This window comes from Tinamus guttatus, unplaced genomic scaffold, assembly GCF_059628265.1.
Source record: "Tinamus guttatus ecotype Peru unplaced genomic scaffold, ASM5962826v1 Tinamus_guttatus_pri_ptg000451l, whole genome shotgun sequence".
Classification (NCBI taxonomy): domain Eukaryota; kingdom Metazoa; phylum Chordata; class Aves; order Tinamiformes; family Tinamidae; genus Tinamus; species Tinamus guttatus.
In genome coordinates, this window is record NW_028288985.1 from 3,671,938 (window position 1) to 3,697,886 (window position 25,949).

The 25,949-nt window shown below is 36.1% G+C and overlaps 1 pseudogene; it reads right to left on the reverse strand.

The window, feature by feature from the left end:
• Positions 1 to 25,949, reverse strand: part of LOC104572738 (contactin-6-like) — a 73,044-nt pseudogene that overhangs the window by 38,487 nt on the left and 8,608 nt on the right.

Sequence of the window (25,949 nt, forward strand, 5' to 3'; positions counted from 1 at the left end):
TTGAAGGAAAAACTTTGGAAATGAAAATAAACACACAGAAGCGCTGAAATATTGACCAGTTTTCACAGTAAACAAATTCTCTGTAGCATTAGAGGTATCTCCACATTTTACAATATGAAGTATAGGACAAAAATTCAGAGGAGCTAAAACCAATAAATCAAGGTATTAAAAAAAGGAGGCAGGATAGAGTGAGCAGAAGGACAGTTGAGCAAGGAATTGGGAAAGCATTAGACACTGAGTTTGAAAGGAGATAAAGACCAAAGAGAATATTTCTTGTTTCATGCTTTTGTAGCTTATCATTTTCATTTATATTTGGATCAATGTATTCTATGTGAGAAAAAATAGTCAAGTGGGAAGAAAGCTATATATATTTCTTGGATTTCTGGTAATATCACACACCATACAAGCCTCACTTTCATGATCTATTATGTCACCAGAACACTTTGAAATATTAATAGTCTTGGATTTCACAGTTGCTTTTCCATTATTGAAAACTAAAGCTGCTTTTCCCTAGGCAGAAGAGCAGTTACATTTTGAATAGTTTTTTATAGAAACTTTGACTAAATGCTGACTACTTTTCCATTGGAAGCAATGTCAATAGCAAACACTCGCTTCTAAATTTTAAAATAACTTTCATGTGAATTAGTATGTGTCCTTTTCTGATAGTTCCCAGCACCTCCACCCTGGCTTTCCAGCTTAAGAAGCATTTATTGCTTGTTATCTCAAGCTGTAACTGCTCACATTTCAAATTATTCGGCTCTCTGGTTCAAATCCTTGTTTATTAAGCAGAGAAACTAAGTGATTAACACACACTAGAAAACAAAAGAACAAAATAACAAAACAAACAAACAAACAAAAATTAACCTATCAGGCAAACTTAGGCCTAAATCCTGCATTTGGAATCTGTTTAGCCCTGGTATTCATGAAATCATTCAAATATAGCAAGAATAAGAATCCACAAATATCATGAATGCTTGTCCAGTTGTGCAGATTGAACAAATGGCTAGATGTCCACAGTGTAACTACAGGTGCATAAGCAAAGACTGCATGCAAGACAATGTACAGATAGGCCACTCTGAAATACAATGAATAACACATAATATCTGCTTATTTCTGCACTGCATTATAAAATCAAAACACAGGGAAGGTACGTTGGAGGTTAAGCCTTTGCTGAATGCAGATGGAGGTTAACAGGCTAAACAACAGCATCTCAAGGCTATCCCTCCCCCTGCTCTATAACTCACAAATGGAGACAACAAATTTAACTGAGTGATCTCCAGCTACTTGAGGAGCGAAATAGCTGACTAGCTAGATCACCTTTTTCATCATGATAACAACTGAGCTGCCTGTGAAAGTGGTAACTACACACAATCTATTCCAGATTCTGAAGTTAGTCCTGTATGCTAAATATTCTCATACGCACACACACTATATGCAGACACAGGTATCTGACTTGCGTGTGACCTCTAATAGAGCTGAGCAATTTATTGCTAATAAGAAACTGGAATGTGCCAGACATTACAAACCAGGAAAACAAATCGAAAGAATAACTGAGATTTTGTTCTTCTATTTACTACCCTGGTTCAAAACCTAAATAGTTGCTTAAATCCTCAAATTCTTCCCACAGTCGTAGTTGCCATCACCATCTTTATTATTTATGCTTCAATAAGAGGCAGAAGAACATTCTTTCTGGTACCTCTTTAATAGTATCCCTTACCAGGGACCTGTCCATTTTTGTCAAATGCAGTTGTTGTTCAGTTAAACGGAGCTATTTCCCCATAAATCCTGTGCAGTATCATTCATGCAGAATTTTTGTGACCCAGACTACATTTTAACCATTTAAAAAAATGCAGCTATTACACTGAATATGTCTGTCCTACTATCACCACGAACAAGTCAAGAAGATAACTAGAGCTGTTTGCAGTCTGGAAATAGATTTATACAGACTGTTGATGACAAAGGAGAGCATGGCCAGGTTTTAAAGTGCTATTGCATATTAAACAACAGATGAATAGTACAATAAATCGTGAAGTGCATTGAATGCCAGAAGCACTTTACTTTCTTCAAAGCTACTTCTAGATTTTTTCTTTTCTGGAGGAACAAGCAGATAAAAGAAATCAAACAGCAAGATGCGAGATAAACAAGTTAAACGCATTCATTCACGCTCCATCACCTGAAAGTGCTTCATCTAAATATTTCCTGTTCTGCAGCCTGACTTAGTATTGACTATTTATGAATAAGGAAAGTCTGCAGCTGACACCTAGGACAGAGGCAGGACTCTAGAAAAAGGTCTCTTCTGTCAACTTGTCAAGTCAAGTTTACCAAACTGTGAGCAGAAGATGCTGCCCTGTTCCTTATCCATACCAGATAGTTCTAATGACTTCCTTAGGGATGTTTCAAGGCAAACTCTCATTTTTAGCCCTATCTTTCATAACAATGGTTTGAAATTTACATTCTCTGATGTTAACTATAGCAGAATGACAGATATAAAACTCAAGAGTTTGGTTCATCAACTTTGCTCTATTTAAATATGTAATTGCAATAAATACTTAATGGCATTTTGTTCTCCTGTTGGGGAGGCTGCACCAAGTGGCCTAGTTTTATCAGAAGACAGAACTCATTTGTTAGGACAGCAGCTCCTCTTCAACCTGATTTACAGGTTAAATGAATGCTGCAGATTGTAGACTGTATTTTAGCTGTGTGACTATCATCCATAAAGAGAACCTTCATTATTAAGGCAGTTGGAGAGGATCAGCATTTCATTCCCGTCCTCACCCCCCGCCCCCAAATATTCCATGATTTTAGGCTTTCCAGAGTCTTCAATTTTACATTTGCATTTTACAGGAGGCAGACTTTTGTCTGTTTTCACCTTCTTCCTGTTGCTTCCATCTTTGCAATAGAAGCCCTTAGCAGCAACCTATTACGGCAGACCATATGAAATATAAGATAATAATCTAAATACCTTTGAAAAGAGTGAATTTAAAATTCACTTTAAAGAAGAGAAATTTTGTTACATGGTATTTTTATTTTACAAGTTAATATTTTAAGAAGTAAAGCCATTGTCTAAGTGTAGGTAAATATATATAAAACTTAGTTTAACAGATACAGCACTGCGCACTGTCATAGGATAATTCCACACGATAATTCCACACGAACATACTGTAGCCAAGGCCAGCATCTGACACTGTTACAGATTAGTACCTCCTGGTACTATTCTTGAGGGGACCTGGCAACCAAAATCAAAACAGAAAAAAACTTTCTTTTCATTTAGACAATGCCAATAACCAGATTAAAACAAGTAATTGTCTGAGGTTGTAAATTTTTACAATATCTGAAAAGTAACAAATACACTCAAATTTATGACACTTCATGAAGAGTAAAGCCTTACGTTCACCTGTGTAAATAAGAAAACAGCACATAAATATTAGTGCCTTTGTACATAAATCTATAGTTTACTTGAAAGCTTTGGAGCATCTAGAAATACTAGGCACAGATACTAATTTTTATTTATATTCTACCCTACTGACAGCAGAATCAAAAATCCATAAGTTATCAACTTAGATAGAAAAGGAAATGGAAGATATTTTTTGGTTGTGACAAGTCATGTCACAATGAACAAGAAATTAATGTCTCTGCTGCATTACACCCTGCACCAAAATCAAAGTTCCATCTTTTTGCAGCAGAGGCTCCACAGTCAGCAGATGCACTGCATTTGTGCCTTGTCTTTCATCCCGCACATCTGAGGGCTCTTCACAATAAAATTAAATTTGCCGTTTAGGTAATGAGAAACATGACTACTTACACAAGTGAGACAAGGCCAAGATTCACAAGCTGCTATCATGTCTGCATCGACTTCTAACACACAGCAGAATAATAATCTAAGGGTTACAGCAATTAAAATACAGCTCTAGCCTTGCTATATTATTTGAGTAAGAACAAAAAAGTGAAGTTACATGAAACCTGATATAGTTGCTCATTCTGGGGCAGCATCCTGAGATCAGAGTGTCACTGGAAACAAGATGCTCACTGTAACTCACTTAGGACCAGGAGGTTCCAGCTTGCCGCGTGAGGTACAAATCATAACGATTATCAGGAGCATGGGTGGAACACAGCAAGCTTCACTTTTGGCAGAACTGATTCATATGCATATATATGTATTTCAAGCCTTCCAACTGATCCCTCTATAGCTGCTTACATAAAACCATTTTGACTATTTGGGTTTGTCACATGCAAAGCAGCCTCAACTGCTCTGACCTAAGTGGGCTCCAACCTCCTCAGTTTTTAAATTCCTTTTTCATTCTCTGAAGAGCTACAGGGTACCCTTTGCCACATCCTCACCTTTTGCTTGAGGGCGACTCCGTGAGCAGGGCAACAGCACAAGCAATGCTCCAGCCTTCGATGCCCTCCTCCCGTCTGACCTACCGCTGCACCCACTGCCTCAACCGGCTCAATGGCTCCCACGGCCGCTCCTTACCCACTACTGCTCCCAGCTCCCTGCTCCCAGATCCCGCTGGGCACTGTGCTGTGCAAGGGGAGCCGCCATGGTGGCCCAGCCACCACCTACACCCCCGCCATGGCACCGCCCTCCATGGCCGTGACCTCCTCTGATTGGCCACCACTTTGGCACCCAAGGGCGTCAACGGCTACTCTGATTGGTTGCAGTTTGGGCCTGGTGCCAGAGGTTGGGACTGGCTGGAACCAGCCGGAACTGGCTGGAACCTGCTGGAACTGTCTGGAACAGGGCGCGCTGTGGCCATAGTGTTTCAGCGCTGTTTGTCCTACCAGTATTTGTTTTCTTCAAAACAAATTGGGGTTCATAAGTGGACTTGAGTGTTTGTGTGTGTGTTAATCACGATGCTTTAGTGGAAGATGCATGAAGAGAGTTTTGCAACAAGCACTGCACTAAGAATGCTTCTTCTTGGAGGCCTTCTTGAGCTTTTGCAACTTTCAAGCCCTCGAACAGCAGTAATTTGAGGTATGCGGAATGCATCTATTTCTAAGGGTCCTATAGTCTTCTTGAAGGAATACTTCTTAATTATGTGGCTTTGATATTTGCCAGATAAAAAAGTCTTAATAGTTGAAATTCTCTTTTCTTGTGCTTATATTTCAAATGTGGAAGCTCTTTTGTAGCAATGTCCAGTAGGTATGATTTGCTGTTCCATATAGAGAAGAGATGCTATTCTAAGTACTGTGAAAGTGCATTCGTTTAAGACTTTTTTTCAGACCAAAACCACAGCAGGTTGCCTATAATCTGCCTTAGATGTGAGAGATCTGTTATTCATAGCACAGAGGTAGTAGCAGTTGACAGCATTGTCTGAACCAGTGGACTAACAGTATGAATATAGAAAATTATGTATAATGGGAAAGTAGTTCTGAAATCCAAGAGAGATAATAACCATTAGTGCTTGTGGCAGATCAGAGGTATAGCTCAACAAATGTTGAGCTGAATTGATTTTAACATAAACAGACAATAGTAGGGGTTAGAATTTTAGTGGAATTTAGGCATCTAAAGGTACAGATGGCCACACTGCTGCACTTTTATGGGCCTAACTATAATTGTAAACAGCTGGAGCTAGGTTCCTCAGAGCTTTTAGCACTACCACTAATCATCTATGAACCTCTAAATATCCATCTTTGTCTAGTAAGTTAAGATTATTTCACTTGCAATCCCTTTTTTCTCCTATTTTATTTGTATATAAATGTTATCTGTGTAATAATGATTATCAGTTGATTGCAGTGTTAGTGAAATATTTGGTACAAGTCTTCTCAGTCAGAAAGGAGAAAAAGCACACTGAAAGCAACAGCAGTGCTCTGTATTAGACTTTTAACCTACTCAAAAAAATCTTTTAAGGCAAAAAATTTCCACATGTGCCATTAAGAAGTCTTTAGTTACAAACACCACCTACTCAATATACATATAACCCACTATATGCACATTATTAGTATCATACAAAAAATCTGTAGAAAAGGGATTAGCACACGTGGATCAGTGGTGTTTACTTAGTGGAACGCAGGGCAGGTATAGCAGCACCAGTGTTAACTGCAGTCCTGCGTATAAGGAATTGCTGCTGTTGATGCATTAATCTCAGTCATTTCATTTCCTAAGTACAGGATAAGAGGTACTGTATTTGCTGAGGGATTTCATTATCCATATGTTCTTTTAGTCCACTTTTTTTTTCTCTCTAAAACATGCCTAAAAAGGTAGATTCTGTTTATCACATCAGCATGACTTAATTTACTTGTATTATTTACTGTTTTTGAAATGCTTCAGTGCAGTCAGCGTATCTCTATCACATGCATTCCATGCAACAGGTGGAAATACAAAATGACAACTTGAAATATAAAGTCTGTAGTGACTCAAACATAATTAAAGACGTATTTAAAGAGAAGTAGCTTGACAGTATATGGAAAGGAAAAGAAGCTTTAGCAAAAAAGTTACAAATCTGGTACATGTTTTGCACCCCCCAGTCTTCCCCCTGCTCCCCCCCCCCGCCAAAAAAACCCCAAACCTTCATGTGACTCTAAATTTGACTCTGTAAAAGTATTCTTCCCCTCCTTATATAAAAATTAGCCCTAAGATTAGTTTATGCAAAAGTCTTAACCGAAAGGAAAGACCATTTCTTCTCTTATTAAGTTTTTATTAGCTTTATTTCTCTACTTCTCAATGTAGCTTCCACAGGAACATTTGATTAATTTGTGCTGCCTGCAAGTCAGGCTTTTAACCTCTGGGAAAGCTCTAAACACTTTAAAAGCTTACAGCCTTTAAAAAGGGTTGTCAAAGTGAACTTAAACTAAATAGAGGTCAACAACCTAAGGTTCTTTCAGCATTTCTAAAGAAAATGTACACTCACTGGAAAGACTGGTTTTCTGAGTCTGGTTACATTTATTGAGTTAACCATTGTTCTCTGAATACAAAGCACTCCTTGCAGTTTAAATGCTTCTGTAAATGAATACTACAGCATAAATAGCATAGGCAAAAATAGGCTACTGCAAATCTGAAAGATTTTAGCAGGAAGGGCTACTGCTAAGACTGTTTGGCGCTCTAGAGTATCTTTGTGGAAAAGAGAGTGATAAGAGTTATATGAAGCTCTGTTGAATTCATTCTAGGTGGTCCATTAACTATGTGCTCTTGAATTTTAGCCCATATCCAAGTTTCATTCTTAACAATGATGTCAAGGAGAAAACATGCTCATGTTTTGATGCAGATGACATCTGCACAGATTTGATGTGAATCTACAGTTAGAATACAGAATGTTGAAAAGCTAGTCTATTCTTAGTCCAAAATAAACTCTTTTGGATTATAGTGTGTTTTTATTCTTTTCCTAATTCAAACTATAACAAAGTTAGCACCAGATTTGAGATTTCCTTTTTCATTACATTGGAAGCATATTGCACAGAACCAATCATAAACCAAGAGGATTAAGTAAGTTTGACAAATTTCGATTCTGACAAATTCTACTATTCCGTTTAGGAAGAAACATTATTTTTTTCATTGGAGAACAGTGTTAGGACCCAAATTTTAATAAAATCAAAAAAATCTTACTTTCCGAGGGCAAAGTTTCCAGTTTAACAGATGAGCCCTTCAGGGCAAATGTTGTTTCTGGAAATTGTACTTCAATCTTCGCTTCGTACTCCCCCATCACACCTGTTGAACATCAAAACAGCTAGCACTCCAGTTGAGCTTCAGACCTGTCTAGTACAACAGAATTTCAGTGTAAAAGAAAGAATAGTATTAATAGTGTTAGAGCCTTAGATTTCTCACATAAGAATCAACAAGTGATTTCCCTGGATTGGGCTTGGTCTTCTGTGTGAAATCCAAACTGGTGCTGAAAGTTAACATTAAATGTGTAAATTCTTTGCATCTCAGAGTGAAGTGCATAACTTTTGTATGAGTTCTGTATATACTGATATGTTTTACTAGTACATTAATGCTTTAGGGAGAATTTGGGGCTCATTCTGATGACACTAATACTGGTCAATTTGAATGGTTGCTTCTCATAAAACTTTATAGGCTGCAAGTGAGAATAATGGCACTCCATCTGAAATGCTTCTAAAAATTTTGGAACTTTATTTAAAGTAGCTGAGTGTGAGCTCTAGGCTCTAAAACAATTGATATAACTTTATGTAATGATCACATTTGAAAATCCAGTTGTATACCCGATAAGCCACAGATACTCCAGTATTAGGTTAGAATATTTAAATTTTGCAGCAGGTTAAGAATTGCTTCAGCAAACTAAACATTTAGCCAAACTTCTTAAATGTGCATGCAGCTTTTAGTGTAATTCATGGCAACGGGCATGAGTATGAATTGGATTTTCTCCCTCACATAGTGTTTTTGCCCAGATCCCGCACTGAAAATGAGTTGATACTTGTTTTATATTTGACAAAAATCTGGCTAGTATCACATGTACTATTTTATGCAATTGCTTTAGACAGTAGTTGTTTAGGATCTAATCTAGAGGCCATTGAGGTGAATGGGAAGAGAGAAAAAGAAGAGATTGGGGGAGATTGATAGAAGACGTGGAAGAAAGGAATAAAGAAGTGGGTAGTTGAAAAGGAATAAAACAAGGAAAAAGAAAAATCTTATGTTAACTTTGTAGCAAATTAACTTCTGAGCTTTGGAGCTTTAACTTTGTTTTGATCTGATTCAAAATGTCATAAAACAACACTGTCTCTTGGCAGAAGTATTATCCTATAGCATTTGGTATATTTTAACTTATTCTAAAAATATAATCCTCTACAGATTTTTGTTACTATTAAGATTGCTTGAAAACTGTATCCTACATTGAAATTTAGGTGAGCAAACTTATAAAATAAACTGTAATGTAAACATTTCTAGGGTATGCATCTCTCACTGTGACCCTTTAATTAAGTGTTACAAAAATACTTGTGTCTGACTTACTTTAATGTCTCACTTTGAAACAGTTTTCTACATGTGATACTCAAGCTCTGCACTTAGATTACAAAATTTAGGAAACTTTGCCAGATTACAATATGAACACAGGCAGCCTTGGGATTAAAAATATTTACGTAACATTTGGCATTCTCTTGCTATTTTTCAGTGACATTGAACATTATCTTCTTTCATGCATGCGTTATCTTGCTGTTCCTGTCTTAGTAGTTCAAATCTTGTTTCAATCCAATGGAAAAAGTGGAATCATACCCACTTAACAGCTTTATGTCCACCAATATTTATAGCTGTATCAATATCAAATAATGGATGATTAACTGGTCAGCGTGTATTTTTTTATTTGCTTGTTTTCTACCTAAGCATTCTAAAATAATGAGAGGAGTAGAGGTCCCTGTACACTTTGTTCAGCGTTAGAGTTAGTTGCAACACAAGTATAATTGCCCACATCAGATGGCTCTACTTTGGCAATGTACAGATTTCCTGTTTCGTGTGAAACAAATCAGCGGCTATCTTCCTGAACATATAAAGTGCTATTGAAGATCCATGCATACGACAAGCCTAGAAAACACCAAGTACTTATCATGTATCCTTTCCACTGTAGTCTACTTCCTGTTAATGCTTAAGTACGCAATAGCCTGCTGAAAGAACCACTCAGTCACAAGGCAGATCATTTGGCACAAATAAATTAGTTCAGGCAAGGTAAGCCCTGCTTTAGTCTTAAATTCATTTAAAGGTGCTTCAGAAGGTCATAAAAGCTTTGTCCCTGCTACTCTTCATATTCCTACACCAGTAGGAATCAGTATTTTTAAGTAGGAATTTTTAAGTAGGAAAGTAGTTTTAGTAAATAATTTCTATTTATAGCACTTTCACTTTGAACATTGGAGGACCAGTTTCCAGTCACATAGTGTTATTGGTTTTTTGCTCAGACTAAAGTAGCAGGTAACTGGAACTTCATTAGCAGATTCTCAGGAAGAAGAACCCTCAAGAAGAGGATAGTCTTGAAGAAGAAGCTTCACTCAAACATTTCAAAGAGGTTTATTTAGTATTCTCTCCTATTGCATATTTGACCCTCATCACCTTCCATTTTTGCATGCTGTGTTTCCTGCCCTATTTCAGATTCCTTCTTAACCTATTTTTACCATCTTCTTCCATATTGTGTTTCTTAATACATGTCTTTGACTAGTCCACTTTGGCAGGGCAGGACTCTGTGTGAGTTAACCATCTGAGTAAGGATTTTAGTTTTCAGAAAGACTTCTTGGCGAGCCTTTGCTGTGCAACTATTGGTACCTTAGCAAACTAATTTGTGGCTTATGAAACATTGCATTCCCTCAGTTTTATGTCAGCCTTTTGTATAACTGCTGTTCTTTCCAGCTACCTGGCACTTGACACCTGTGTGAAGCATTTGATTGTATTCCAACGGAGACATGAGTAATATTGCAATTCTGTTTTTAATAAAACACAGTAAATTATAAGTTTCAAGTTTGGTTTTTCTTAATTAAATGTATAATTCATAAGCTAAGTGTTCTGCCAATAGCTTTATATTTACACGTTTCCCCTGTCAACAATCCCATTTGAAAAAAGATTATTTATGTCCTGCCCCTCTGCTCCGCCTACCCGCCCCACTATGACATTGGTACAGTAATCTGTCTGCAAACTCTCATAATTTTGAGGAGTTTTATGTTATCATCCTCTAACACTATAGGAGTATCATTAGAAATGACGTGTTTTCACAGAATGGTCAGTGGCTCTTTACATACTTCACTAAATCCTGCAGTAGGCTGCTTTTTACTCTAGCCATTGTACCAGGCTTTTTTTGATGTATAGTTAACCCAGAGGATGCAAAAATAACTGAAATAGTCTACTATTACAATCCATGTAATACAATCCATAGGATGTTTTAGAAGTCCTGGGACAGGTTGTCCAGAGAGGTTGTGGAGTATCTATGCTTTGAGATACTCAAAACTCAATTGAACATAGTCCCGGGCAACTTTTCTCTAGCTGCCCCTGCTTGAGCACAGGTGTTGGACTAGATAATCTCCAAAGCTTTCTTTGAACTCCAGCTATTTTGTGATTCTATAATTAAAAGAAGTATTCCTGCTGTAAGAAGTGGTGATAAAGCTCAGGTTAAAAGAAGCTAAGTTCTCTGTGCGAGATAGACTGTATGAATCCTGTATGAATCTATTAAAACCAACTTTATGCTATAGAGAACAACTTTAAGTCTACAAACTGAGCTCATGAATTAGCAAAAGAGCCGGTTCTTGTCTCTCCTGGTTTCAGTTTTCAGTAGTTTTAAGTTGACTTTTGCTTCGAAAGTTTCTGTTACTCTCTTTTGTCTATCATCTGTACTGCATTACTGCCTTAGGGCTTGTTAATGAATTTTTCCATCAACTGGGAACCAAGTGCAAGTCCTTCCTTTTCATATTTAAATTCTTTTCCCCCAGTATGAGGAACACAAACACTACCACTCTTCTAACTGCGGATTCATCATCACCAACCCCCTGGGCCTTATTTGCCTAAAGTCTAATTCAGATCCACTCAACTCTGTAGAAGTCCTAATTTTAATTGACTTCAATGGGAATTAGATGAAATCCAGAGAGAGAGATAGAGAAAAGAACCAGACTTTGGGCCTCAAACCTTTGTTCTCTTCTAAGGCATAAGACTATCTTAAGGCCAACTGCCTTAAAAGATATATTTTCTTTGAAAGTTACATTAAGCTAAAATATTAAAATATATAATTGATTAGAAAATACATTGTGTTATAAAAGAAGCTACTGTTACTTAACCATTTTAATTTTTGGTTAGTCAGAATAAATCAGATTTGTAGAAGACCCATTAAATGGGCAAAGGATTCAAAGGCCCATGCCACCATTTTTAGAGTTACATTCAATTGCATGAGTAAATCAGTGGTTGGGCAGAATCTGTAAAAAAATACATCTACTGAATAGTAGATGTATAAAGGTGAAATTACAAAGAATAGTAACCAGCTAATGAAGTCTAGCTAAAATGAACACTTGAAAATTGTTGTTGTAAGCTACTTGGCTGAAGAAGAAAAAGTTTAAGTTATCTTTTGCTTGGTTTATTTTTTGTTTTCTATTTAACCACAAGCTGCTACCTGTACATGCAAGTATCAGAGCAGTATGAAAATTTCAGGATTTGGTTTACAGAAACATCTACGGCAAAATAGAGTGATATTAGTCATAATTTTTTTGCCCTGAATTTTTAATTCAATTCCTATGTGTGAAGTTCCTATGTGTCATAGGAACTTCAGAAAACATTAATCACCTTCAACTAAATATTTTTTAAATTCTATTCAACTTTTGCCTAATATCTATCTACAGCTCCTGTTAGTATGTACTACTGATTGGTCTCAGCCCAAATGAACATATTTGAGAACTGACGCTAGAAAGTGTTGTTTGCTCTCAAAGGATAATGATTCTTATGCTGTTATTAACTGTGTGAGAAGATGCCTTGGAGTGTACAGAACTGCATTTACTTGAAAGGACCTGCATGTCAGGGGAGAGATAATTAGAAGAATATAGAGTTAATTATACATATGCCACAACATAGACTATTTTCTTAGAGATGTAATATTAGGTTCTTCCGGGTTTTGTTGTTGTTGTTGTTGTTTATTGTTTGTTTCCTACCTAGAGAAAATACAGAATCTAGAGTGGGATAAGGCAACTAAATCTAAGTAAACCCTGCTTCTGTATCATGGGTTGTATCCAAAGTCAAGAGACATTGCATCCAGCCAAGAAATAGGCTGATAGGCAAGTTGTGAGCTTGGCCAAGGAAAAGGAGAGTATTGCCTAAACCAGTCACTTGTAGACTCTTTCTTTCAGAGCACAGCTGGGAGAAGAGCAGTTGATAATCGCTTTTGATAAACTGGTTGAGGGAAGAAAACATTTCTGTGCTTTCCTCAGCCTGAGCAAATTTAAATCAATATTGCTGATTCTGCAGGAGAACAGCTAAAGGCTAGTGTCACAGAGGAGACTTTCTATCCTCCTGTTGAAGCTTGCAGAAAAGTTAAGGAGTGCTGAGTGATAAAAGCATAGAGAAAATGACTCTAAACTGATAGAAAATAACTCTAAACTGATAATTAAGACTGTACTCAGCTTTGTAAGGGGAGATACATTTCCACTTCACAGATTATGCATTTTGTCAGACTGTGCAATATAAAACATGGAAACAACCTGGGGCAGGGACTCCAAGACCTTTTTTTACCTAGAAGTCCTACTGCTTTTCTCATCGTATCACTCATACTTCTTCCTACACACCCAGGTTTTTTGTTGATTGGCTTCATGTATTCCTCTATCTTGCTCTTCTACTAGCTGAGAATTAGGCAATTTCTCCACCAAGCAGGTCTACAGGTGTCTCACTTTGAGATTTTTTTTAGCTAACCTTGCTATACTAATTGTGCTACAGAGAAAAGCTGTACTGGAAAGCTTCTGCTCTTGGAAGTTCATTTGCACAATTAAATGCAAGTGTTTGAGTCCTGTTATGCCTCATATTCCAACATTCTTAAAGCTCCACAGGGCCTAGTTTGAAGAAAGGAGTCCTTATATCAGATTTTTTTTTCTGTCAGTTCTACAAAAATAAATTCGCCCAGAGCGAAGAATTATCAATGTCAGAAGCTTCTTAATCACCCAGTCAGTTCAAACTCATGAACAGCTATAGAAATGAAAGGATCAGAATGCCTTTGTCTCCACATGCTTTTTTTATACCTCTCATACCTACATAAGACCTTCCTATTTTTGATGAGTAAAACAAAACTGTTTTAATCACTTACGGAAAAACAACTGACCTGAAGAGCATAGACAAGAGAAAAGACTTTTCCCAGAGGAAGAAACACAGCTTTCCCACTCAGGACTCTACAGCCTTATTAACAAGCAGAAGGAAATTAGATGTTCAACTTCATAAGGTATATTAGGGAGCCTTATAAATAACAGCAGCAGAGCCCAAAGAGAGGCTGATGCAAAAATAGGCAAGGGGCAGGAACAATGAAGAAATGAAGGGTCTAGAAATAAGGGGTCTACTGTGAATCAGCTTAGTTTTTTCTTTTCTTAAGAAGGTTGCTGGGTTTTTCCTGTTGTTCATTAGCTGCAGCAACTTTTCTAATATCTTACTGGGTCTAAGTGTAAAGTATGCCTTTAAAATGTTGTTTTTCTTGCAGTCTTGTATTTAGCTTTACAAATGCTACTAATATCTCTTAATAGAAATTTAGACTAGATTGACTCTTAGAAGCTTCAGTATGGCAATAATAGCAACAGTAGGAGGCTTCTGTTCTCTGAGAGCCTGTCTAAGGTCTAATGCTATTGTGAAAGCTTGTGGAGTAACTCTCCTAAACCTGCTGGATCTTGCTTCTTACCACCTAATTGCCTAACACATTGTATATCTTTTTGATTAGTTTTTATATCAGCTTCCTTTCATGTAGAAAAAGAAATAGGTTCTGTACACTCTAAATGAAAGCAAAAGTGAATATGTTTTTGTCCAATATATCAAAAAACTATAGTTGTTTGAAAATTAACCTTGTTAAAATGCAGGTTTTGAATGTTCTAAGTAATGTGAATATGAAACACACCTGAGTGATGAAATGAAAGGTTTGGATCACAAATACAGTGTTTTTTAGATGACAGTTTCTGTTCTCTAGAGGCTTGTTATATCAGATAATGTTTTTCGTGCCTGTTGGTCAGCAACTCACATTTCCAGCTTAAGGAACACTGTGGCAAAGAGTTTGTTTGTGGACAGCATTTTATCAGTTCAATTAATCTGTTAAACTCACTGTTAAACTATTTATTTGTTCTGAATGTTCTTCTACTCAGTCTGATTTGTCAAATCATAATTTTACCCTACAGCAAGAGGAAACCCTATAGTTTACTGAGTCAAGGATGGATGTGTTGTCTTTCTGTCTGCACCCCAATATGTCTCAGGAACTCTTTCAAGCTTTTTCTGCCCTTAAGGATTGGGTTACACTTCATCTTCTTGATTATATACCTCTTTTCTACTGCTGTAAACACTAAGTGAACTGACATTTCTTCTCTGTTCAAGACTTGCTGGATTTAAATTGATTGATGGGTTTCTCTATATCTCCAGTATATTGCATTCTCTTTATAGATCACTATTTACCTTCTTTTCATGATAACTTGTCCTCCAGAAGACAAGTATCCAGAAGAATGGAGAAGATATTTCTGAGAACAAGCACATAGTAAACTGAAGTTCTCGTGGGTGTGATCACTTTCTTGGGAAGCTGGGTATGAGTGATCCAAGAACTGCTGATTCTTTCATTCTAGAACAAGCTGATTTGTTAATTGGTCTGTTGTTTCTTTCTTTTATTGTTTCTATTCTTTATTGGTCTATATGTTTTTTTATTTCAAAATTTATCTCTTTTTAATACAAAAAGAGTAGAAATTTCAATCATCCTTAGTTTTGCTAGGAAATTATGCTTTTACTCCAGACATCAAAGGAGCTGAAGCAGTTTTGATACAGTTTTAGCAGCCCCAGTGTAGACTTGAGAATGTCTGTGGCCTTCCACTTTTAAGAGTAGGCAAAAAAAAAATCATAAAAGATCACTTGCTCAAGACCTGCTCACTTCCAATAGGTACACAAATAGGGTTTGAAAACAAACACTAATTTACTAATTCTGTGTTATATGTAGGATCCAGTTCAGTCAGTAGTTAAAAAGACGTGTGAATTTATCCTACGTAGAATAGTCTAATGGCAGTACTTGATGCTGAAAATCAGAACGTCATGATTGACTCTGTAAAGAAGAATTAAGGGTGTATGCCCAATGAATGAGTTACCCCTGGTAAACAGACCTGTTCTCCAGATCTTCCTTTGAAAATACTGTTTTAGGACAGCCTGAGTTTCTTTTGCTTTAAAACTTCAGGAGGGCTGCACAAATTCTAGGGTTAATTGGCCTGTGAACTGCATAGGTTTCTTCTCTTGAGCTGTAAGAAATAGTATTTTTTTCAGACTCCCTACAACTTAGAACTGCTGTCATACCTCCATGATGAGGTGGAGGACCACAAAGCAGAACCACTCCTTGTCCTTCTCTGCCTGACACCGTTCTTCTTGCTTTGGTTTCAAAATTTTCAAGGTCTATAAAAAGAAGGAAAAAAAAATCCCACTTATTATTTATCAGATTTATTCCTTTGGCAATATTTAGGGAAATGCTTGCTTTAAGTACATGCAAATTTCGTTTTAATAAAATAGATAATGTCAATTGTTCCTTAAAGCTCTTTATAGCATAGTCTTATATGCTGTTTGCCTTAAGCTTGTTTTGTTTGCTTACTACAACTTTTGGTTTCAAACAATTGCTCTTTTATTTATCAGCTGAATAATTACCTCATCCTGCATTCACTAGAGAGAAAGAGTTCTAGTTGGTCAAAGCAATAATGATTGCTACCTGTACAGGCTCATCTGTTTATGTTGATACATCAGTTTGCTCCCTCATACTTCAACTTTACAGAGTTAATTTTTCTTTTCTTGCTGTTCATCTCCTGTATATTCCTATAAAGTCACTGTCTGCTCAGAGGTGACTGAATTGAATTAGGCAGCTATAGCACCTCCTTACACAGTCATAGTCACAATAGACGGTATCTGTCAATACAGAGAGAAAGTATTTAAAATGTGATGTTCTTTTAATTGCCTGTCTGCTAGATCTCTGGATTGCAGCCTATATAATCCAGGGCAGGAGAAGAAAGGCAAAAGTGAGGTGTTGATATTTTTATTCCATTCTCTGGTATTCATTGGAAAATAAATCAGTCATGGGTAGATGTTATATGTCTGGCTAATCAGTGTTTGTGTTCATACTTAAAAGGTTTTATGGTATATTATCTGAATGTGTAGATCTACTGAAGGATATACTTGTTGGTAAAATTAATTCTGAGTAAACTAAGAAAATAGATTGATACACTAGTCAGTTTCCTTCTTTTCCTTTTCTTCTTATGTGTGTTAAAAATATTCTGAGTAGGAAAGACCAGTGCAAAATATTTGGGAGGAACTGTATGGAATTTCCAAATGTATGGGAAAGCCATGTAATGTAACCTGTGATTTTGAGTGCTTTTCCTTGTGGTAAATTTTTGCAGAGAATAAAATTTCACTGGTAATAAGAGGTCAGAGAAAGAGCAAAGTAATAATAGTGCAGAATTAAGCAAAAGGTTTTTAAGACGATCCAGAATTAACTGTGTGTAATACTTTATCTGAAGCTGGAATAGATATGGAGAAGTAATAAGTAAGTTGCTAACACCTTAGTTCAGTGACACAGTATGTCCTAGTATGATTTTACTGACATTTAGGAAACTACATAACCTGTCCAGGTTCTTCATTTAAAAAAATCATTAAGTGCCCCCATTTCAAAAAGTGAAAAAGCAGTGTAACTGGGTGTCATATGGGGAGAGTACCTGGAGAGAAAGCTGATTCTGCCTTTTTAATATAAACTACTCAACCTTAAATTGAGTGTCAAAATCTATATGCAGCAATCCTACCTCTCATAGAGTGTTTATAGGTCAGTTTTACAAAGCATCTCACTTCTTTGCAGTGCTGGAGAAATTTTCATCCCATGATGCTTATCACAACTATAGAGAGTAAATATGGAGGCACATAAATGATCATTTAATTATTTCTTTGGCCCAAGATGGAAACAAGTATAAATATGTTCTAGTTGATACTTTTCTAAACTATTTTTAGACCACTAAGGACAGAGATATTATTTATCCTGCTCCACTGCTTGACTTTCAAAGGTCTTCATTACACTGCATTTTCTACCAAAAAATTTCCAGGAATTTTGTAGGCCTAATTAGTAAAAGTAACTTGTTATAGGAATCATAGTCTAATTTTACTCTTCATCTTCAGGACCCTTTTTTCTAGGCACACTTATCTCCCAGGTACTATGACACTTCATTCACGTGTAATAAAGTGATGAATTATGAAACTGTCTGGTTTTGAGATGTGGCCGAGGGCGATAACAGAGGCATGTGGGAGACCATCAGGAATAATTTTCTTTTTGCTGGAAGCAGTCTTTCTGCCCCATACATTATACATCCTATTTTTCTTCTCCCTTCTGTGTTGTATATTTGTGTATGTATGTATGTGGATTTTTCACTGATTATTTGTGTTCTATAATGTTTTAACTATAAAAAAAACCTAATGGTGAATATAAATGTAGATATTTTGTGGGGCGCTTTTTGTAATCTCATATTTCTGGAATGTATGGCCCTCAGTCTGCCTTTATACCAACAGCAGCACAAACGGTCTTGTTTTCCTTGTTACCATGTTACCTAGCATAACCTTATAACCTAAGAAGACATAACCTAATAAAGCATCATGTTGTTTGTCAAAAAGAGAATCAGGTAAGTTATGATCAGGTGTTTGGCATGCATTTAAATTGCTAATAAGCATTTAGGAATAGTACAACTATTTAACAGAAGGTATATATGCTAAGTTCAGTGTTTCTTCAGAGATCTATAAATAAATTATTACCTATTTCCTACATAATTCCTTCCATTCTTTGCATGTATTTTTCTCACTTTGTGAACAATGGGTTGTCTCACACTGCATTGTTCTATCAGCTGTGAGTTTTAAGGAAAAAAAAACAGCCACTTTTTTCAGCCCTGTGCACATTGGCTATTGGTGTAGAACAGTTAGTCATATGTGATAACAAGGTCATGAATAAGCGAAATGCTCAGGTGAACGTGTGATTCTCTGAAGTGTGTGGGTATATAGACTTAGTTTTGTGACTGCAAGTAGTCATCTTCAGCTGGAAACATTTGCAGACCTAAGCAAGAAAATGTGTGCTTAGAGCAAGCAAAGCATGTTATTCTGTGAAAACTGAGTTGGAGAATGGTAAGACTTTCTCTGATAGAAGTTGAAATACTTAAGATGAAGGAGGCTCAGTTCCTCACCAAGTATAAATACAAGAGTGGGGTTTGAATAACAGGATAGATCTCTAGCTGAGATAAGTCATTAATACTCCATGGAAGTCAGCAAAATTATGTTAATTTATGTGAGGAGAGGTACTGCAAATGTCCAGTTTAGATAGCTGATTACCATAAAAACAAAAGGTAACAAAATGGCTTCTTCAAATGAGAATGGGCATCAGGGTACCAGTGCTAAATACTGACCTGCATTTAAAAGAAGGCAATCAAATCCACAGGAGTCAGCTGACTTGTTTCATTGAAGTGGTGGATGATGCTATATGGAGAATATATAGATTCTCCAGAATTGATACACACAAATATTCTTTGCTTAAGTGCTGGTATTATTGAATTAATACGCTTGATTATCAGTTATACAGTATGACACTATGATTCTTCAGTATTTTAAGGTCAAACACTGATATAATTGGAATATAATTGAATGTATCATCTACTTCCTTCATTGCTCCCTCCATTACCTACATACCTCCTTTTCTTAATACAAAACTACCTTGTAAATTTTAAGAGTGGTAGGCTTAAGTTGCACAACAGCATATGTGAAAACTTGATAGGTTATTGTGGGATTAAGGAGTTATTTTTTAAAATATATACAGTAATAGCAAAAACTGAAGTAGCAATTCATCACAAGTAGCAGCTCATTTGTTTTAACCTCCTGATCACGTTTCAAATTCCTTAGATTGTGCGGCTATAGTTGTATCACATCCAAGACACTTGTAGCAGGTTCATTGTTCTCACTTCATATGTAGTTTAAAGTAAATTGAGAGAAATCTGTCCAAGATATTATTTATCAGGCACAATAAGAGAATTAATTCAAGGAAATAAACAGTGTCAAAAGAAGAAGATAAATAAGATAAAAGTTATTATTTTTGTGCCCAGATTAAAGTCTTTCCTGTTCATACCTAATACCCTGATCCTTTCTAAATTATGCAGTTTTTATAAGCCCACTTACTTGGAGATGTGACATGGATGTCATGTCACTGAGGCTTTGACAGTGTGTGAAGGAACTACGTGCCACAAATGTGCTACAGAGCTAATACTGAAGGGAAGTCTTACTGGGTGATCCAGTGATAGGAGGATAGGATAGGATTTTAGTAGCGAGGTATGAGCACTAAAAGACTTAACATCTGTATTCAACTGCCCTGTTTCTAATAACTCCATCAGAAATGTCACAGTGTTCTGAATTATGGAATGGAAATGCCCTAGTAGTTATTTCGTGATATTTTCCGATATTTCCATCCATTTTGCTCTCATCTGAAGATAAAAACAGGAGAAAAGTTGTGCATATTTGTGCATTTCTTGTGACTGCATTTCTTCTGATGTCTGTAGCAAGGTTGAGAAACAATAGCACTGCTAGGGAAGAAAGGTATAGGCCTGGGGATATCTTTTTCTTTTTAAAATGTGGAGACTGTTGAATAAGTAATTGAAACAGTTCAGGAATTTTTGAAATTCTGGGTAAAGTAGAGTTACCTTTGCATTTTTAAAAGGTAGGCCCAGGATTTGCACACCAAGATTCATTTTAATGGTAGACATAGTTTTTTTTTTTTTTTTTTTAAGTTTTCTATTTGCATCTACTTATTAGAAGGAAGGTTCAGTGTTTTGGCTGTCAGAGAAAAAGATAAGTTTAGCAGCAGGTTCTTGAGCAGTAAGCCAAATCAGAATGCTGTTCCAGAAGATCATCGCTATGTTTGAGGTAGTCCAATTTAAGCAGTTCCAGTCAAGAGACCAAACTGCATTCTTACATGGGCTGTACACCATACACCTTTTTTTGAGAGGTAACTCAGAACTAACTATAATCTCTGCGTTTTCAGAAGAGCTTTGATTCTGTTAATTCAGGATTTTTGCCGTTTTTTTTCGGCCTTTACGCGACAGTGCTGTGTAGGAGAAAGTTAGAATTTGATGACACAGCATGTTTCCAGTTCCATGCAAAGCTTCACTGATTATATTTATATGGTGATGATCCAGGCATGCATATGGCTCAATAGCTTGACTTTTAACCAAATAATGCTCTTATTTTTATAATGCAAAAATACTGTAGATACAAAAATAGAAAAACATATTCTATTTGAAGACTGAACATAGGATGTTTCTGTATTACTAAGTAGAAAACAAGAAAACTGGAGGTTTTGGTGTACAGAATTGTTACAGACAATTAGAGAAAGTCCAGTTTATGCATGATTACTAATAGTTATCTGAATTAATGCAATTTCATGCAGTTCCTATGGGCAAATAGATAAAAATTTTTACATTTTTATTGAGAGATTATGTATTGAGATATTGAGATATTATTGTTTTATAGAATAAAGTTTCAGGCAGATCAGTACAAATGTCTTGCAGTTCGGTTATTAATGAGGGTTCTTATAGAAATACACTTTAATCTCTAGTATATTTAGTTTTTTAAACACATTCTTGAAGAGGAAGTTAAACGTTATGTTATATACTGCCCAGCTTAATCCCAGCTATGTTTAATTGACCTCAGCAGGGCTTTTCACTTAGGTATTGAGGATTTGGTGCAGAATAAAATCTAATGCTGCTGTATTAATTCACATGAAAAATACTATTTAAAACATTGCAGTGGGACTTCATTCAAAACCCTCAATGAACTAATAATGGAAAGGAGAGGATAACTGTCACTTTAACTAATCCCTCTTAACTGCCTCATATGGCTTGTTTAGATGGAAGCTAGTCAGTAATACAATAATGCATACCACACCTTGCAGTTTAGTAAAAATACTTGCAACTTTGTGTTTCATAATTTGAAATGAGATGGAAATAAATCCAGTATATAATTTAGGACATCGTGAAGTGATTTAGTGAAATCCAATTCCTTAAAAACAATCAAAAAACGAACAACAAAAAAGTTCAGCTAAAAATTCTTAGCATTCTGTTGTAAAAGAGACTTTTCAACACCATAGAAAATTGACAGCAAAGTTAACTGTCTCAGGATGAGAATTAATGAGTTTAGTTTCTATAATGGTAATACTCAACTTCTCTTGTAAAAATTAAAACAGTGTGAATATTAATTAGTGTTAATTCTGAGTAGCCAATAGTCAGATAATAAAAAAGTCAGATAATAAATGTGATGTGTTTCAGAACCTATTGAAATATATGAGTTTAAATACCATGAGGTAAAGCTGGATCTAATTCCTGCCCAGTCATAGTTAGATAGTGGATGGAACTAATCTCATTTATGTATATGGTGATTCGGAATGCAAAATGTTAGGATCATAGTTGTGCATTTAAATTCATGTGATGTGATTCTGTGATAGTGTTACCATATACTCTGTCTTAAGTTTTCCATTTTCAAATTCTGCACTTCTTACATCCTCTATCTGTAAAAACTATTTGAGGACAGGAAACTTCTAGGAGGTGGAAATTCTGACTTTCCCAGAATCTTGGAATTACCCACTAAACCTCCCAAATTCCAATGGATATGATCATTGTTGGTAGCTTACTCCAAGAGTTGGCTCTGTGAAGGCCATGCAACCAGAAATCAAGCAAAAAAAAGAGATTCGTTCAGTCTGCTTAGATATGCCCCAAAGGCATAGCTAATTTGTTTTCTCACAGCTTTTACAGCTTTTAGAAGAGTAGTAAACCTACTAAAAAAAATCCTAACAGTTCCTTTGCCTTTGTAATAGTGTCAATGTTATTAATCTATTTCCCTTTACCATCTAATCTTAGTTTTTAAAGGCTGTAATTGATTTTCTATAAATTCAATTTAAGATTGGTGTTATTTTTAATTAAGGTGTTTGAAAGCTTCTTAGCACCTGAGTGTCTCCTTCCACCAGGACTGGTGAAAAATGGTTATAATGCTTAGTTTTGTTGCAGTTTTCTATCTGAGATGGATGGATCCCATCTCAGTTAAAAGAGCATTTAGCAGTGTTTGCCCTGTCAGAGCAGTTTGGCAAGGAAGAGGGAAAAGCACAATCATCAAGTCCTGAATTGTCCAAAGCTGCATGATCAACCAAGGAATCTTTTCAGGGCTCCTATATTTATTTAAATGGCTTTGGAGCTTCTAAGGGGAGTGGAATTGTAATTTACACATTAGGATCCACGCATCCTCTTGTCTCAGTTCAAGTTAATGATATGAATAGCCCATCCAGGCACTAATTTTAAAGGTAGGGAACAAAATTTTCTGCCACAACCTGATTGTTTTTTTTCAATTAAAGAATGAAAATGCCCTTTGCAAAGTAATACCAAGCTCCTCTAGAGGAAAAAAGGGAAGGTCACAATTAAATTAAACAGGGAGAGTGAGGGAAAAAGAAAATCCTTAGCTGACTTGATTTTTGTTCATGCACCAAGCAAGCAAGTGCAAAGAAACATATGCTGTGAAGTTGTAGTGCTGGTCTACATCTGCTTTTTGTTATTTTTCCTCTTTTACAGAGTTAGCAGCATAAAATATTAAAGCTCTCTTTTGAGCTGAACACATGAATTGTACTGAACAGTGAGTATTGATGGAGCCTTAGGGTTTTAACTCTAAACTCCATCTGCAGGCCAGAGGCATATCCAAGGATCTGACCCTCTCAAAAGGAGGGGAAAATAAGAAATATATTTTTAATATTTTATATTCCTGAACAGTTTTCTGACTTGTCATGGCAGAGTTCATTTGTCACCTGTCATCACAGAATCACTTTTCCTTCTGCATGTGTTTTCTCCAGATTGGAGTGTTCTTAAAGACAAATTTTTCTCCACAGTCTAAATCTCATGGGCTAAATTTATCCGTAATAGAACTATGTTGGTGTGGTTGACTTAGGATGGAGCTAGGCTGGCTCCCTCTGTAAGAATGCCTTTTGGCCCAGGTATTAGTTTCTATCCTAAATTTTCTTCTTCTTATATTTGCACCCCCTTCTACACAGACTTGCTTTTTCAGTCTGTTTGTAAATGTAATTAAATCAGGCTCATCCACTTGGGCTCTGACCTGCTCATTGGCACTGAGCAGACGTCTACCAGGTCCTGCAGAGAGCCCTAGTCACTTCTAAACTGGGGGCCCCACAAGCCACAGAACCACCTGTTAAGTAACCCACATTGAGTTCAGGCTATTAAGTTGTGTTTTTTTTTTTTTTTTTTTTCTTCAGTATAATGCATTAATAAATGCAATTAAGAAAAACTGTAAGGAAGAGATGGATGTTATATACTATTGTGAGAGTGTAGTAAATGTGCATGCATATTTCAGCCCTTTCAAATTCTCTTCCAGCCCTTGGGAGATCTCAATCCAGTATGGACTCATTTCTTGCAGTATTACTTCAGAATATCTCTAGACACTACCTCTTTATCTCGCACATTGCAGCTGCAGTACCATCAAAGATTTTCCTCTAATGGGAATTCTGAAATTCACCTGAGTGATTGATGTAAAGGATTTTTCAATGCAAATCTTCAATGTGGGTTTTCAGCTATGGTATATGCTATTAGTTGTTCTTTCAGTAATGTTTAGAAATGAAGATTTACAGCTTTGCGCATTCTCCATACCTTACCTGGCTTGCCTATTGATAAAAGGTATGCCTCTGGCCTTACCCATTCATGTCATGTAAAGTACTGAAGACTGTTCTTCCTCCTGAAACATAAGATGTAGAACAGAGAGGTTTCTCTTGCATCTTAGAACCTTTGTATTAGACATGATCAGCCTTTGCTACAAAGATACCTAGTATTTTTGTAAATTAGTAAATTAATCGCATTACTTCTCATTGAAAGTCACTCTTTTATTCCAAATGTTTTAATTTAGTTTTCTTTCTTCAAAACCTTCATCTGCATTTTTTTCTCAAACTGAAGGATGACTGTGCTTATGTGGACTTTACAGATATTGACATTCAGAAGTTTATTGGAATCTAAGTCGTATAGTCTGTGATGAAGGCAGGGCAAATAAAAAGAAAATCACTCACACTGAAAATAAAGATTGGTCTTACCTTTCAAAAATATTAATTTTATCAGTCAGAAATCTAGCACTTCTGGAACCTGTAGATGTTTTGTTACCTACCATATCTCAGTCACATATATTGCTTTACAATACAGTTTGCAATGGGCTAATTTAGGATAAACACTAAGCACACATACTTACTATTACAGAATAGTAAGTAATACATAACTAAAAAATATTCTTCAAATACTTCTACATTCTCTGGTACTGCTTTATCTGACTAGCTTGCTGCCTGTAATGCTCCTTACAACATCTCTGTAATGTGTATTTCCATTTTATAGATAAAGAATTTGTGTACAAAACATGTGAGAGGCAATATAATAATGTTTTTGGCAACTAGAAATTAGACAATTCATTCTAATGCAGTGAAAAGACTTTAACATTGAAGTGTTCTGGTAAATAAAGGCCTTGAACATGGTACTTATATACTATGAGAGATGTGAAATAAAATCCTTTCAGGGCAGATAAAAGTACAACTTTTGTTTCTGATAGTGCTCTGTCTATCATGACATTAAATAAAAGGGGAATGTCACTGCCATTCTTGTGTTTAGCAACAAAGTGGAGGCCATGACTACATGTGGTGTCAATGTGCATTAAATGAGATTTGAGAACCCAGATCAGACTGAAAGCTTTAGGGACTGGTGGAGAAAACAAAAACCCATTTATTATGTAGACATATCCATATATTCTGTCTTTTAAGCTTTTTGGACTGCTCTATCTATCTTCATGATGTCTGGATATTTGCATAATCTTATTTGTGTAATATCTGTGTTTTAAAATAGAAACTTATTAGCACTCTATCTCTTTCTGTCAGCCAGTAGGTGAAACAGTTCTAATGTTTTTTTAGTTACTGTTGAATTCTGATTGATGGTTTCTGCTTTTCTTTAAGCCAGTGAAATGTGTGTGTATGTGTGTGTGTACATATATACTTTATATTTTTATATGTACATATGTACTTATCCATTCTAAATGGAAGCTTGTACTGTACTTGGCTTACACAGGGAGAGGTATGTACTACTGCTGTGGGTATGTTGACTGCTCCGACTGTTAAGAGTCCAGAAAACAATTTGGGTTTGTAAGCTGATTTGGTGACATAAGCAGAGATGAAAATAATAATTTAATTCTTCAAATGGAATCAGCTTGAATTATGAATGTTGCAAGTTCTATTTTTTCTTCTTCTTGCCAGCTCACAAGAGTC